Raw genomic sequence first — 14,873 nt, 5'->3', positions numbered from 1 at the left:
TGTTGGGGTTCTTGGGGCAGCTGGCCTTCACATGGCCCGGCTCATTACATTTAAAACATCGTCCAGCTGATGGATCACCGGGGCGAGGCGGGTTGCTGGAGAATGTTGTGGCGGGATGATAAGGTGGCTGGAGGGTTCCTCGGGGGTAGTTGGGGCCTTGGGCTTCCCCCGGTAGTAGGGTGAGGTCTGAGGTTGTCCCTTCTGGTATCCACTCCAACAGCGACCAGTTTTTTTCTTTTCTGCCACCTCCACCTGTTAGGATGTAGATATTCAGGCCTGTCTGTAAAGGCCTATACTCTAGGAATTTAGGTGTATTCTTATCACTTGGCTAATTATAGAGGTATAAAAGAAAGAATCAAAATCACTATCTGCTGGTGTAAGGGCCTTCTCTTACTGTGACAGTCTGAGGCCCTGTTCTTAGGCTAAGGCCTTTGGCTAAGCAGCAGAGGCAGCCATAAGCTGGGAAGCGAACAGTCACATCCTCACATTCCAAACTAGTCACATTGAAATAAGGTGCTATTGGGCTGTTAGGCACTATCAGGACAGGATTGTATTCCTATCACCTCCAGAGTAAGGGAAGTGCCTAGAAAATGTAAAAGGAAACAGTTTGATAGCATCCTGTCTGGTAAGAACTCACTTATCAATAGCTGGGATGTGAAATCCTCACTTCTGTATTGTTTTGTCATTATAGTTCCCACTTTGCTGTTGTTTGTCTGTATAATCTCTGTCTGGTTCTGTGATTGTTCCTGTCTGCTGTATAATTAATTTTGCTGGGTGTAAACTAATTAAGGTGGTGGGATATAATTGGTTACATAATCATGTTACAATATGTTAGGATTGGTTCGTTAAATTTCAGGAAAATGATTGGTTAAGGTATAGCTAAGCAGAACTCAAGTTTTACTATATAATCTGTAGTCAATGAGGAAGTGAGTGGGTATGGGTGGGGGTGGGGGTGTGAGATGGGAACAGGGAATGGGGGTAAGGAAATTGCAATCATGTTTTGCTAAAGGGGGAGATGGGAACAGGGAATGGGGGTAAGAAAATTGGAATCATGTTTTGCTAAAGGGGGAGATGGGAACAGGGAATGGGGGTAAGGAAGTTAGAATCATGTTTGGCTAAGGGTAGGAATGGGAACAGGGACACAGGTGTAAGGCTCTGTGGTGTCAGAGCTGGGAAGGAGGATACTAAGGAAGGAAACTGGAATCATGCTTGCTGGAAGTTCACCCCAATAAACATCGAATTGTTTGCACCTTTGGACTTCGGGTATTGTTGCTCTCTGTTCATGTGAGAAGGACCAGGGAAGTAAGTGGGTGAAGGAATAAGCCCCCTAACACCACCCATTTGGCTCCAATCTCCCCCGCCTCGATTACAGTTTTGGGCTTCCCATCTTGGATGTATCTTTCCATTTCCTCAGGAACATCCTCTAAGAACTGCTCCATGTGCATTAGGAAGGGCAAATCTTCTGGAGATTTCACACCTGCTCCTGATATCCAGGCATCCCAATGTTTCACAATGTGGTAGGCATGTCGGGTAAATGACACGTCTGGTTTCCACCTTAGGGCTCTGAACCGCCGACGGGAATGCTCGGGAGTTAGCCCCATTCTGACTCTCGCCTTGGTTTTAAACCGTTCATACTGGTTCATGTGGTCCTTAGGCATTTCAGCCGCCACCTCAGCTAAGGGTCCACTGAGCTGTGACCTCAGCTTTGTATTGGTCTGTAGAGATGCTGTACCAAGGCAGGCCTTTTCGAAGTTTTCTAAGAAGGCCTCGGTATCATCGCCTGCCTTGTAGGTGGGGAACTTCCTGGGATGTGAAGTGGTACCTGGAGAAGGATTGCTATTCTGCTGAGCCTTTGCCTTCTCCATCTCCAGGGTATGCTTCCTCTCTTTTTCCTTCTCAGCATGCTTCTATTAGGCAAGAGTGGCAAATGTGGGTAGCCCAATGTGTAGCAAAGCACGGGATGGACTAAGGCCTAAGGTAATTCAGTGATTTACAGGGTAAGATTATAGGGCTTCTTCTTCACCTTCTTCTTCTTCTTCTCTTCAGCCCTAAACAACTTTAAAGGTAGCAGTACAGTGTCACCATCCATGTCTGCCTTTAGGTCTGACTGACCCTGACAATATTTGCCCTATCGGAATCCTATCCTCTGTTTGTTGTCTACAGTGTCACCATCATTTTAGTCTTTTTGATTGCAGCGAATCCTGCACCCTGACTTCACATCCTTTATTCCTTCCAACTTCTTCATTGGTCTGGAAATCATTACACCTGACATTACTGGCTCTGGAACTCATCGAGGGTCTCGCCCCTCCACTTTGCTCATTCTCTCCTGGAGCTCATATGCATATGCCCAGACAGTTTCACCAGGCTCCTTCTTCCTCTCAAATAACTCCTTTTGTCTGGTTCCAATAGGTACCTTTGTGAGAGATTAAGTTACCAATCTGCCTGAGGTATCAGGTGATCAGGCTGAGGCCACAGGATCTTTAGGGAAGGAAATGATGGAGGACACCAAGTGATTGAGTTTAAAGCTTTATTAATAAAATAAAGTAAAATAACAGCGGAGAGTGCTGAGGGATTCCCACATCACTCAGAGGAAGGAAGAAAGCGTTAATGTCCCAGCCCTAATCCACTTTCATACTCAGACATGCACTACTCGAGGCTGGCCAAGTCCGGGTGTAACGTACGAAGAATCGGGTGGAGATGTGGATGGGAATTCTGTGCTGTGCACAGGTCATCCAGGGTCCACTGTTGATCTCCAGCTTGCTTCAGCTCTCGGGAGGGTTTTAAGTCCCGGGTTCTTCTTGGGGCATTTCGTCCAGGGACCTTTGTCCGCCGTACTCTTTGTATCAGTCCAAACTGGCCTTCCGAGGCTTCCTTGGCTTCCCCAGAACACATCGGCTTCAGGGTTGTTATGTTTCCATTCACTGACCTTTGCATTCTCACTAGTTTTTGCAATCCCCTGCAGTCCTGTTCAGTTTACTGCTCTGTTCTCACAGCTGGTTGGAGTTGGAATCCAGGCCCCCATCTTTCTTGGCATCAGAGAGTCTGCTTGGGTGCATTGGCCTTGAGCGGCTGGAGTCAGCTTCTTTTCTTCGGACCTAGCTGGATCGTCGAGTGAACCCGTCCCTTTCTCCCTTCCTCCCCTTTTGGCCTCTTGCAACTTGCAAAGGAATCTTTCACTCCACACTCACACCTTCAACCCCTCCCAAAATCCTTTCCCATGCATATGCCTGTATAGGCGTCAGGGATATACAATGCTGATGCTTACTACATGAGCTGGGTCTGCCAGGCTCCCGGGGAGGGACTGGAATGGGTCTCTTTTATAAGCACCGCTGGAAGTCCAATATACTACCTTGATTCAGTGAAAGGGCGATTCACCATCTCCAGGGATGACTCCAAGAGTGAGCTGTATCTGCAAATGACCGGCCTGAAGCCCGAGGACACCGCCCGCTATTACTGTGCGAGTTACACAGTGACACCAAACCGGTTTGTGATTGTACAAAAACCCAGGCTGCGGAATCGCCCTTCTCCCGGCGGCCGCGCGGGGGCAGCAGCGACAGCCCCCCCTCCCCGCCCGGGGGAACGGGACACAAACCTCCCGTCAGTTTTAACCCTTCCGTTCCCGGGCAACGTGTCTACCCTTCCTGCCCAGAGCCCCACTGGTCCTGGGGTTCAGAGATCCCTCGCTTCATCTGTGAACCCCAATCCGGAGTGAGTCCTGTTCTGAATCACTCTCCCCTCGCAGACCTGGCACCTTGCCTCTCCCGGGCCCACCTCGGTGTCAGACTCACAGGCCAGCGTCGGTCAGTGTAAAGCGGACAAGCGCGTTGGGGTTTGCATCAGATCCAAAGGTTGGAGCCAATTGCTCCTGGGGCCAAATCCTCCGCTAGTGTAAAATCACCGCAACTGCTTTCACTAGACTCAAGTTACTCCTGATTTACACCAGGGATGTTTATGGCATTAATGCAGCGGAAGGTAATTAGTTAATTATAACCAATGTGGTGCCCCTCCCCGTGGCATCTCTGCCCTTCACAAACGTTTATTGCCTTTATCCCCACAACGCCACCGTGAGGCCCGGGAACTATCACAGCCCCAGGTTCAAAAAGTGGGACTGAGGCAGAGAGAGATGGAGGCTGGGATATGGCAGTGGGCCATTCAGAGTCCGGGCGGGGCTGTGGGGCAGACAGGGCCGGCTCTCGGTTTTGTGCTGTCCCAAGCAAAGAAATTTTTGGGTGCTCCCCCTTTTTTTGGCTTTTACACATTTGCACTTTGCAATTTTCTTTTTGTTTTGACTGTTTACAATTTTAAAAAATGAAAACAGAATTTGTAGTTAGTGAAATAAAACAATTTCCTACTAGTGTACTCATTAACACCAGCACCCAAGCAAAGGAACTTCTACTCCTCCCCTTGGAGCCACCAAAGCCTGGTGAAAATGGAGAGATGGCCCAGCTGCTGCTTCCCCCATCCACTGGGCCAGTGACCCTGCCAAAGAAGGAAATTCAGCTGGTTTGGCAAATCCGTGCTGGCTAGTCCTCGTCATCCACCAGGAGCTTACAAATGCATTGTTTAGTCATTTGTTCCAGCCCCTTTCCAGGATCGAAGTTGGGCTGACTGGTGCTTCATTGGACCTCTTCCTAAAGATGGCAAATGTCAAACCTTTCTCCAGTCCTCTGGCACCTAACTGGAGGGAAGGAGCAACTGGTCCAGGGGCATCCAAAGCCGGGCCCCTGCAGTTGGTCATTTAAGACCCACAAAAGGGTACCTGGCCATGCACCTTCAGCCAAACTCCACCGGCATGGAGCCCCGTGGAGCCCCCAGGGCTCAGAGGGCAGAGCTGAGTCCCACGGTGCCAGAACAGCCAGGGAGCAGGGATGGTGCCCAGAGCCTGGGGGCAGGCTGGTGTCGAGACACCCGGGTCCCGATGCTGGACCAGTCCCAGGCGAGTTGGCCCGGAGTGGGTGGGACGCAGCTTTGGACTGGTCAGTCCCGAGTCCAGGGGCAGCTCTGTGTGCCAGGCCAGCTGTTTGCAGTGAAGTCTGGCTCAGCAGGGCCGGAGGAGGCCACTCAGCCCCGTGCCATGGGTGGTGTCTCCTTCTCTCAGGGGTGGCTCCGGGCTGTCCCCTCCCTCTGCCTCTGCGGCGGTGACTCGCTGGCAGGGCTGGCTCTAGGTTTTTTGGCACCCCAAGCATGTAAGCTTGCTTTGCTGGTGCCTAGAGCTGGTCCTGGGGGCAGAGATCACCCAGCACCAGAATAAACCCCACACCGCTGAGCCTGGGAATGTGGCACCGCCGGGACTTTCCAAAGAGACTGGAGCATTTTTTTTCATCCATTTGACAGCTGGAAATCACAGCCCTGGTGTAAACGGTGCAGCTCAGGATCCTGCCCACAATAAAGTTCCACAATGTCACAGAGTCACCATGGAGATAAAAGGCCCCGCCCCTCAGCCCCCGATGACATCACAGCCCAGCGCTGGCCCGCAGGGCATTGGGGACAGTCACGTGGCTAAGGGCTGTGGACAGGGACACGGTGGGATTTCATGGGGTCGCTCAGGGGGAGGCAGCTGCCGAGGGAGAAGCAGAGGCCCGAGGGTGGGGGGCCGGGGGGGACCGAGGGTCGCAGAGCGCAGCTCCCACTGAGTGAGATACGGCCCCGGACTCCCCAAAGTCTCGCCTAGTCTCAGTTTCGAGGTAGGGATGAAGGTTGGGGGCTAATATTAAATCTCAGGTTAGAATTTACATTCAGGGTTAGAACTGCACCCTGGGTAAAGTCCGGTTTGGGGCTCTAAGTCAGGTATTCATGTAGTTTTCCGGTTCAGACATATATGAAGGTGGCGTTTACCCTCAGGGTCACGGTTAGGTGGGGGAGCGAGAGGAGGGATAAAGAAGGTGCCAGTTTCTCTCCTTATGGTCGAGTAGGAACCTCCGACTGAGACAGGGGCGGTGCCACAGAGACGAAGCGCCGCCTCTTCTCTCAGCCCCACACAAAGGAACTGAGTCCGGGCTAGGAAATGGCGGGGGTCTCTTATAAGGAGCGGGGCATGCAAATGAGGGTGAGAGTTTCCTGTTTAAATCTGTCCCTCTCTCTGCCCAGGCTGCACCCGGAGACACAATCCGCAGCCCCCCGGGTCTCTGCAGTCACCAGCCAGTCCCCGGAGAACTTTCCCCTTCAGCACGCGGGGAAATGAAGCTTTGGTTGTTCCTGGTTCTCATTGCAGCATCTCCGGAAGGTCCATTCTCCCTTTCCATGTACTGGGGAGGCGGGGGGTTATTGTCCTATTTCCCGAGGTCCTCATGTTCCGCATAATTAATTGTTATTCCCAGATGCCCGGTCCCAGCTGCAGCTGGTGGAGTCCGGAGGGGGTGTGAAGAAGCCCGGAGACTCTCTCCGCCTCTCCTGCAAAGCCTCCGGGTTCACGTTCAGCAGCGACTGGATGAGCTGGGTCCGACAGACTCCCGGGAAGGGGCTGGAGTGGGTCGCCCAGATTCACGGCTGTAGCATATAGGACAGTGACTCGGTAAAAGGGCGATTCACCGTCTCCAGAGATGACCCCAACAGCCTGTTCGACCTGCAGCTGAACCTGCCTGAAGCCCGAGGACACCGCCCGGTCTCACTGAGCGAGAGACCCAGCGAGGGGAATCCCGACCGGGCTCACACAAAAACCCGAGCGGCAGAACCGCCCTTCTCCCGGGCGCCGCGCGGGGGCAGCACTTCCACAGACAGCCCAGCCCTGGGCACAGGAACGGGACCTACAGCCAGAGTGAAAAACAAATCCGTGCTCAGGTTTCCGAGCTCAATATCCACCTATAGAGCCAGAGACTCCTGGGACTGGAGGGGACCTCGGGAGGTCATCTGGTCCCGCCCCCTGCACTCATGGCAGGATTCAGTATCATCTAGACCATCCCTGACAGGTGTTTGTCCAACCTGCTCTTAAAAATCTTCTCTGATGGAGATTCCACAACCTCCCTGGAAATTGATTCCAGTGCTTAAGCACCCTGCCAGTTAGGAAGTTTTTCCTCATGTCAAACCTCCCTTGATGCAATTTAAGCGCAATGCTTCTTGTCCTATCCTCAGAGGTTAAAGAGAATAATTTGTCTCCCTCCTCCTTGTACTCCTCCTTTCACTAACTGTTATCACATCCCAGCAACCGGATGAATGTAACACAAACCTCCCGTCAGTTTTAACCCTTCCATTCCCTGGCAATGTCTCTCCCGTTCCTTCCCAGAGCCCCGCTGGGTGCAGAGATCCCTCGTTTCATCTGTGAACCCCAATCTAGAGTGAGTCCTGTTCTGAATCACTCTCCCCTTGGCGACCTGGAGCCTCTGCTCTCTTGGGGCCCGTCTCTGTGTCAGACTCACAGGACCCCTCCTGTTGGTGTAAAGGAGACAAGCGCATTGAGGGATTCATCTAGTGCCAATCAGAGACAACGGGATTCATTCTCTTGCCCTCCTTTGGGTTTGTATCACACCCAACGGATGGAGCGAATTCCTCATGGGGCCAAATCTTCAGCTAGCATAAAGTCTCTGCAACTGCTTTCACTAGATTCATAGACTCATAGATATTAAGGTCAGAAGGGACAATTATGATCATCTAGTCTGACCTCCTGCACAATGCCGGCCACAGAATCTCACTCACCCACTCCTGCAATAAACCTCTCACCAATGTCTGAGCTATTGAAGTCCTCAAATCATAGTTTAAAGACTTCTAGGTGCAGAGACTCCTCCAGCAAGTGACCCATGCCCCATTCTGCAGAGGAAGGCGGAAAACCCCCAGGGCCTCTTCCAATCTGACCTGGAAGAAAATTCCTTCCCGACCCCAAATATGGTGATCAGCTGAACCCTAAGCATGTGGGCAAGGTTTGCCAGCCAGATACCCAGGAAAGAATTCTCTGTAGTAACTCAGATCCCACCCCATTTAACATCCCATCACAGGCCATTGGGCCTATTTACCATGAATGGTTAAAGATCAATTAATTGCCAAAATCATGTTATCCCATCATACCATCTCCTCCATAAACTTATTGAGTTTAATCTTGAAGCCAGATAGGTCTTTTGCCCCCACTGCTTCCCTTGGAAGGCTGTTCCAGAACTTCACTCCTCTGATGGTGAGAAACCTTCGACTAATTTCAAGTCTAAACTTCCAGATGGCCAGTTTATATCCATTTGTTCTTGTGTCCACATTGGTACTAAGCTTCAATAATTCCTCTCCCTCCCTGGTATTTATCCCTCTGATATATTTATAGAGAGCAATCCTATCTCCCCTCAGCCTTCTTTTGGTTAGGCTAAACAAGCCAAGCTCCTTGAGTCTCCTTTCATAAGACACGTTTTCCATTCCTCGGATCATCCTAGTAGCCCTTCTCTGTACCTGTTCCAGTTTGAATTCATCCTTCTTAAACATGGGAGACCAGAACTGCACGCAGTATTCCAGGTGAGGTCTCACCAGTGCCTTGTATAACGGTACTAACACCTCCTTATCCCAATGGAAATACCTCTCCTGATGCATCCCAAGACCACATTAGCTTTTTTCACAGCCATGTCACATTGGCGGCTCATAGTCATCCTGTGATCAACCAATACTCCAAGGTCCTTCTCCTCCTTCGTTACTTCTAATTGATGTGTCCCCAGCTTATAACTAAAATTCTTGTTATTAATCCCTAAATGCATGACCTTACACTTCTCACTATTAAATTTCATCCTATTACAATTACTCCAGTTTACAAGGTCATCCAGATCCTCCTGTGTGATATCCCGGTCCTTCTCTAAATTGGCAATACCTCCCAGCTTTGTATCATCTGCAAACTTTATTAGCACACTCCCACTTCTTGTGCCGAGGTCAGTAATAAAAAGATTAAATAAGATTGGTCCCAAAACCAATCCCTGAGGAACTCCACTGGTAACCTCCCTCCAGCCTGATAGTTCACCTTTCAGTATGACCCACTGTAGTCTCCCCTTTAACCAATTCCTTATCCACCTTTCAATTTTCATATTGATCCCCATCTTTTCCAATTTAACTAATAATTCCCCATGTGGCACCGTATCAAATGCCTTACTGAAAACTAGGTAAATTAAATCCATTGAGTTTCCTTTGTCTAAAAAAACGTTACTTTCTCAAAGAAGGAGATCTGATTGGTTTGGCATGATCTACCTTTTGTAAAACCATGTTGTATTTTGTCCCAATTACCATTGATCTCAATGTCCTTAACTACTTTCTCCTTCAAATTTTTTTTCCAAGACCTTGCATACTACAGTTGTCAAACTAACAGGACTGTAGTTACCTGGATCACTTTTTCCCCCCTTTCTTAAAAATAGGAACTATGTTAGCAATTCTCCAGTCATACGGTACAACCCCTGAGTTTACAGATTCATTAAAAATTCTTGCTAATGGGCTTGCAATTCCATGTGCCAATTCCTTTAATATTCTTGGATGAAGATTATCTGAGCCCCCCGATTTAGTCCCATTAAGCTGTTTTGAGTTTTGCTTCTACCTCAGATATGGTAATATCTACCTCCATATCCTCATTCCCATTTGTCATGCTACCATTATCCCTAAGATCCTCATTAGCCTCTTTAAAGACTTAAAGCAAAGTATTTGTTTAGATATTGGGACATGCCTAGATTATCCTTAAACTCCACTTCATCCTCAGTGGTTAGCGGTCCCACTTCTTCTTTCTTTGTTTTCTTTTTATAAAGCTCTAGAACCTTTTACTACTGGTTTTAATTCCCTTTGCAAGGTCCAACTCTACTTGACTTTTAGCCTTTCTCACTTTATCCCTGCATGTTCTGGCCTCAATAAGGTAGCTTTCCTTGCTGATCCCTCCCATCTTCCACTCCTTGTAGGCTTTCTGCTTTTCCTTAATCACCTCTCTGAGATGTTTGCTCATCCAGCTTGGTCCTGCCTATGAATTTTTTCCCCTTTCTTGGGATGAAGGCTTCTGATAGCTTCTGCAGCTTTGACTTAGAGTAATCCCAGGCCTCCTCTGCCTTTAGATCCATAAGTTCTTCAGTCCAATCCACTTCCCTAACTAATTTCCTTAATTTTTGAAAGTCAGCCCTTTTGAAATCAAAAACCCTAGTTGCAGAGGAATCCATCAGCTATCGCATCTCGGAGAATCTGAGCCCTATTATTACTAGCACTTGTCCTCCAGTCTATATCTGGGAAGTTAAAGTCTCCCATGATCACGCAGTTTCCATTAGTATTTACTTCATTAAAAACATTAAAGAGGGCTCTATCCATATCCAAATTAGATCCTGGCGGTCTATAGCACACCCCAAGCACTATCCCAGGGGAGGCTCCAGTAATTTTCTTCCCCAATGTAATTTTTTCCCAGAGAGACTCTGTCTTATCCATCCCATCACTTCTTATTTCTTTACATTCTACCTCATCATTGATATACAGTGCTACTCCACCACCTTTACCTTTATTTCTGTCTTTCCTAAACAGCACATACCCTTCAATAGTGGTAGTCCAGTCATGACGACTATTCCACCATGTTTCTGTTCTCCCTGTAATATCTGGTTTCACTTCCTGCACCAGTAACTCTAGTTTCTCCATTTTGTTACCTAGGCTCCTCGCATTGGTATACAAAGATCTTAATTTTTGCTGTTTGGCCTCGCTCACGTTCTTTACCCGATTAGGCACGGACATTCTACAGCCAGTAGACCCTATTAGACTGGTACCCACACTGCCCTTCCTCCTTATGTCCATTCTCCTACCCACGGCTGTATCCTTTCTTACTTTGTTGTTTTCTTCCCTCTCGATGTTAAAATCCGGTGTGGAAATTACCTGGACATCTCCCAACCATCTCCCACAAATTCCTAGTTTAAAGCTCTCTTAATTAGTTGTGCCAGCCTCCATCCTAGAAGTCTATTTCCTTCCCTTCTCAGATGAAGTCCATCCCAAGAGACCTGTCCTCTGTCCATGAATGCCTCCCAGTGGCCACACACATCCCAAAGCCCTCCTTACAGCACCACTGTCTGAGCCATCTGTTGATAGTCATAATCTTGTCACACCATTGTTGCCCTTAGAATCATAGAATCATAGAATATCAGGGTTGGAAGGGACCTCAGGAGGTCATCTAGTCCTTCTCTAGGAACAGGCAGAATCCCACTGAAGATGACCTGAGCCTCGATTTCCTTAAGCGTCTTCCCCAGCCTGACATAGTCTCCCTTGATATGTTCCAGCGAGAATCTATCGGTGTCATTTATTCCCACATGAAGGACGATCAGCGGATTCTTTCCCGCTCCCTTTAGGATCCTCTTCAAGTAGACTTGAGTTACTCCTGATTTACACTCACTGGGGATCTGGCTATAACCGTGCCTTGGTGGGTCACATCTGAGAATACCAAATTCAGGACAAACTGCCGAGAAATAGGGAAAATACACCCTAAAACTGGTAGTTATTATCTCATAAGATATACCAAACCAGCAACAAAAGTAAACTGATGTTTCACCACACCAGCTGACAAGAAGTCAGAAAAGCAGTTTCCTTAGCTTTTCCAGTGCTTGTATCACCACCAAAACCACTAGACCTAAAGATGAGTGGTTCTTTAAAACAATTTCATCAAATAAAATCCAGATAACGTCACACCCCCAACGCAAAATTGATGCAGGAAGGGGTGTCCCAGGCACTGCTGAATGCATCGTTGGATCTTCCCATTCTTAGTTCTTGTCATAAATATAAAGGGAAGGGTAAACCCCTTGGAAATCCCTCCTGGCCAGGGGAAAGCTCCTCTCACCTGTAAAGGGTTAAGAAGCTAAAGGTAACCTCGCTGGCACCTGACCAAAATGACCAATGAGGAGATAAGATACTTTCAAAAGCTGGGAGGAGGGAGAGAAACAAAGGGTCTGTGTCTGTCTGTAGTCGTCTTGGCCAGGGACAGAACAGGAATGGAGGCTTAGAACTTTTAGTAAGTAATCTAGCTAGGTATGTGTTAGATTATGATTTCTTTAAATGGCTGAGAAAAGAATTGTGCTGAATAGAATAACTATTTCTGTCTGTATATCTTTTTTGTAACTTAAGGTTTTGCCTAGAGGGGTTCTCTATGTTTTTGAATCTAATTACCCTGTAAGATATCTACCATCCTGATTTTACAGGGGGGATTTCTTTATTTCTATTTACTTCTATTTTTTATTAAAAGTCTTCTTGTAAAAAACTGAATGCTTTTTCATTGTTCTCAGATCCAAGGGTTTGGGTCTGTGGTCACCTATGCAAATTGGTGAGGCTTTTTATCCAACATTTCCCGGGGGGGGGGGGTGTGTGTGCAAGTGTTGGGAGGATTGTTCATTGTTCTTAAGATCCAAGGGTCTGGGTCTGTAGTCACCTAGGCAAATTGGTGAGGCTTTTTACCAAACCTTGTCCAGGAAGTGGGGTGCAAGGTTTTGGGAAGTATTTTGGGGGGAAAGAGGCGTCCAAACAGCTCTTCCCCAGTAACCAGTATTAGTTTGGTGGTGTGAGGCCATTCCAAGGATAACGGGTGTAATATTTTGTACCTTGGGGAAGTTTTGACCTAAGCTGGTAAAGATAAGCTTAGGAGGTTTTTCATGCAGGTCCCCACATCTGTACCCTAGAGTTCAGAGTGGGGGAGGAACCTTGCCATGGTGGCACAGTGGTGGGATTAACCTGAAATCATTTGAGATCCAGTTGAGATTTTTTGAACTAGAAATACAGATTTTAAAAAGGAAATTTTTTTTCTTTGGAAAGAAAGTCCAGAAAGCAGCTTTGAAACTGAAAGCAGCTTGGTTTCTCTCTGCTTTGTGGCCAAGCAGAGACAAAAGGGGATTATCTTGTGAATTGCAGGTTTTCTTTGCCTGGAGGCAGGGTACTTAACTCCTGCAGGGAAATTCACAGTCTTCCAACCCAGAGGTTTTTTTTTTCTTTTCTTCCTAAAAGTAAATAGGGGGGGTGTGCTCTACCCATTTGCCTGGAGACAAAAGTGGCAGGGTTTTTTTTAGGATTTTGATTTTTTTGTTTGTTTGTTTTACAAGGAGCACAGGTTTGAAAAGAAATTTTTTTTTTCCTTTGGGCTGGGTAAGCAGGTTTCCAAGTAGTTGGAGGTTTTTTGCTTTAATTTGGGCCCAGAGCAGAGACAAGGGAATTGTCTTTTTCTGTAGGCTGACAATCACTATCAGAGAATAGGTATTCTATTCCAGCACAGCAAAATTTTACAGCCAAGTTTTGTTTGTTTATTTCTAAACCTCGGGTGTAAAGTTAGTAAAAACAGAGAGGTTAGAATGGCAAAATCCGCGGCTCGACTACAGCTCGAATTAGCCAAATTTCAGGCTGAGGAAAGACAAAGGGAACATGAAAGACAGATAGAACTCATGCAGCTGAAGAAGGAACAAGAAAGGGAGGCAGAACAACACCAAGAGGCTGCCCACAAGAGGGAAATGGAGGCAAGGAAGCATGTGGAGGAGGAGAGGGAAAAAGAGAGGAAGCATGTGGAGGAGGAGAAGGAAAAAGAGAGGAAGCATGTGGAGGAGATGGAGAGGATAAAGGCCCAGCAGAAAATACCAACAAACCCTAGCAATCCTTCTCCAGGTACCACTTCCCATCCCAGAAAGTTCCCCACCTACAAGGCAGGTGATGATACTGAGGCCTTCTTAGAAAACTTCAAAAGGGCCTGCCTTGGGTACAACATCTCTACTGACCAATACATGGTAGAGCTGAGGCCACAGCTCAGTGGACCCTTAGCTGAGGTGGCAGCTGAAATGCCTAAAGAACACATGAACAAGTATGAACTGTTTAAATCCAAGGCGAGAGTCAGAATGGGGATAACACCCGAGCAGTCTCGTCGGAGGTTCAGAGCCCTAAGGTGGAAACCAGACATGTCATTTACCCGACATGCCTACCACATTGTAAAACATTGGGATGCCTGGATATCAGGAGCAAGTGTTGAATCTCCAGTAAATTTGCCCTTCCTAATGCAAATGGAACAATTCTTAGAGGGTGTTCCTGAGGAAATAGAAAGATACATCCTAGATGGGAAACCCAAAACTGTAATTGAGGCAGGAGAGATTGGAGCCAGATGGGTGGAGGTGGCAGAGAAGAAGAAAACTGGTCGCAGTTGGAGCGGAGACCAGAAGGGACCACCCCAGACCACACCCTATTACTGGGGGCCGCCCAAAGCCCCACCTACCTCCCAAAGAACCCTCCAGACCCCTTATCGTCCCACCACCCCGTTCTCCAGCAACCCTCCTCGCCCCAGTGACCCGTCAGCTGGACGATGTTTTAAGTGTAACGAGCTGGGGCATGTAAAGGCCAACTGCCCCAAGAACCCCAACAGATTACAGTTCATTGCACCGGAATCACACCAGAGGTCCACAGGCCCAGATACCTCCCAGATACCCTTGGAGCGGAGGGAAACTGTGAGTGTGGGCGGGAAGAAGGTCACCGCGTGGAGGGACACCGGAGCACAAGTGTCAGCTATCCATGCTTCCTTAGTGGACCCCAATTTAATCAACCCAGAGATCCAAGTGACGATTCAACCCTTCAAGTCCAACTCTTTCAATTTGCCTACAGCCAAGTTGCCTGTCCAGTACAAGGGCTGGTCAGGAATGTGGACTTTTGCAGTCTATGATGATTATCCCATCCCCATGCTGTTGGGGGAAGACTTGGCCAAGCATGTGAAGCAGGCCAAGAGGGTGGGAATGGTCACCCGCAGCCAGGCTAAACAAGCCGTGAGGCCTAGCTCTGTTCCGGAAACTTCTATCAGGACCCGGTCAGAGGTGATGGACCCGGACCCCAGGCCAATGTCTGCAACAGCAGTAGTGGATCCAGTCCCAGAGACCCAGACGGAACCAGTCCCAGAACCGGAACCAGCCGAACAACCAACACCAGACCCCGTGTCAGCACTGAATCCCGTACTTGCAACCTCAACACCA

This window comes from Caretta caretta, chromosome 13 (genome assembly GCF_965140235.1).
Source record: "Caretta caretta isolate rCarCar2 chromosome 13, rCarCar1.hap1, whole genome shotgun sequence".
Taxonomy (NCBI): Eukaryota; Metazoa; Chordata; order Testudines; family Cheloniidae; genus Caretta; species Caretta caretta.
The sequence above is the reverse complement of the archived record's forward strand: the minus strand, read 5'-3'. Positions refer to the sequence as shown.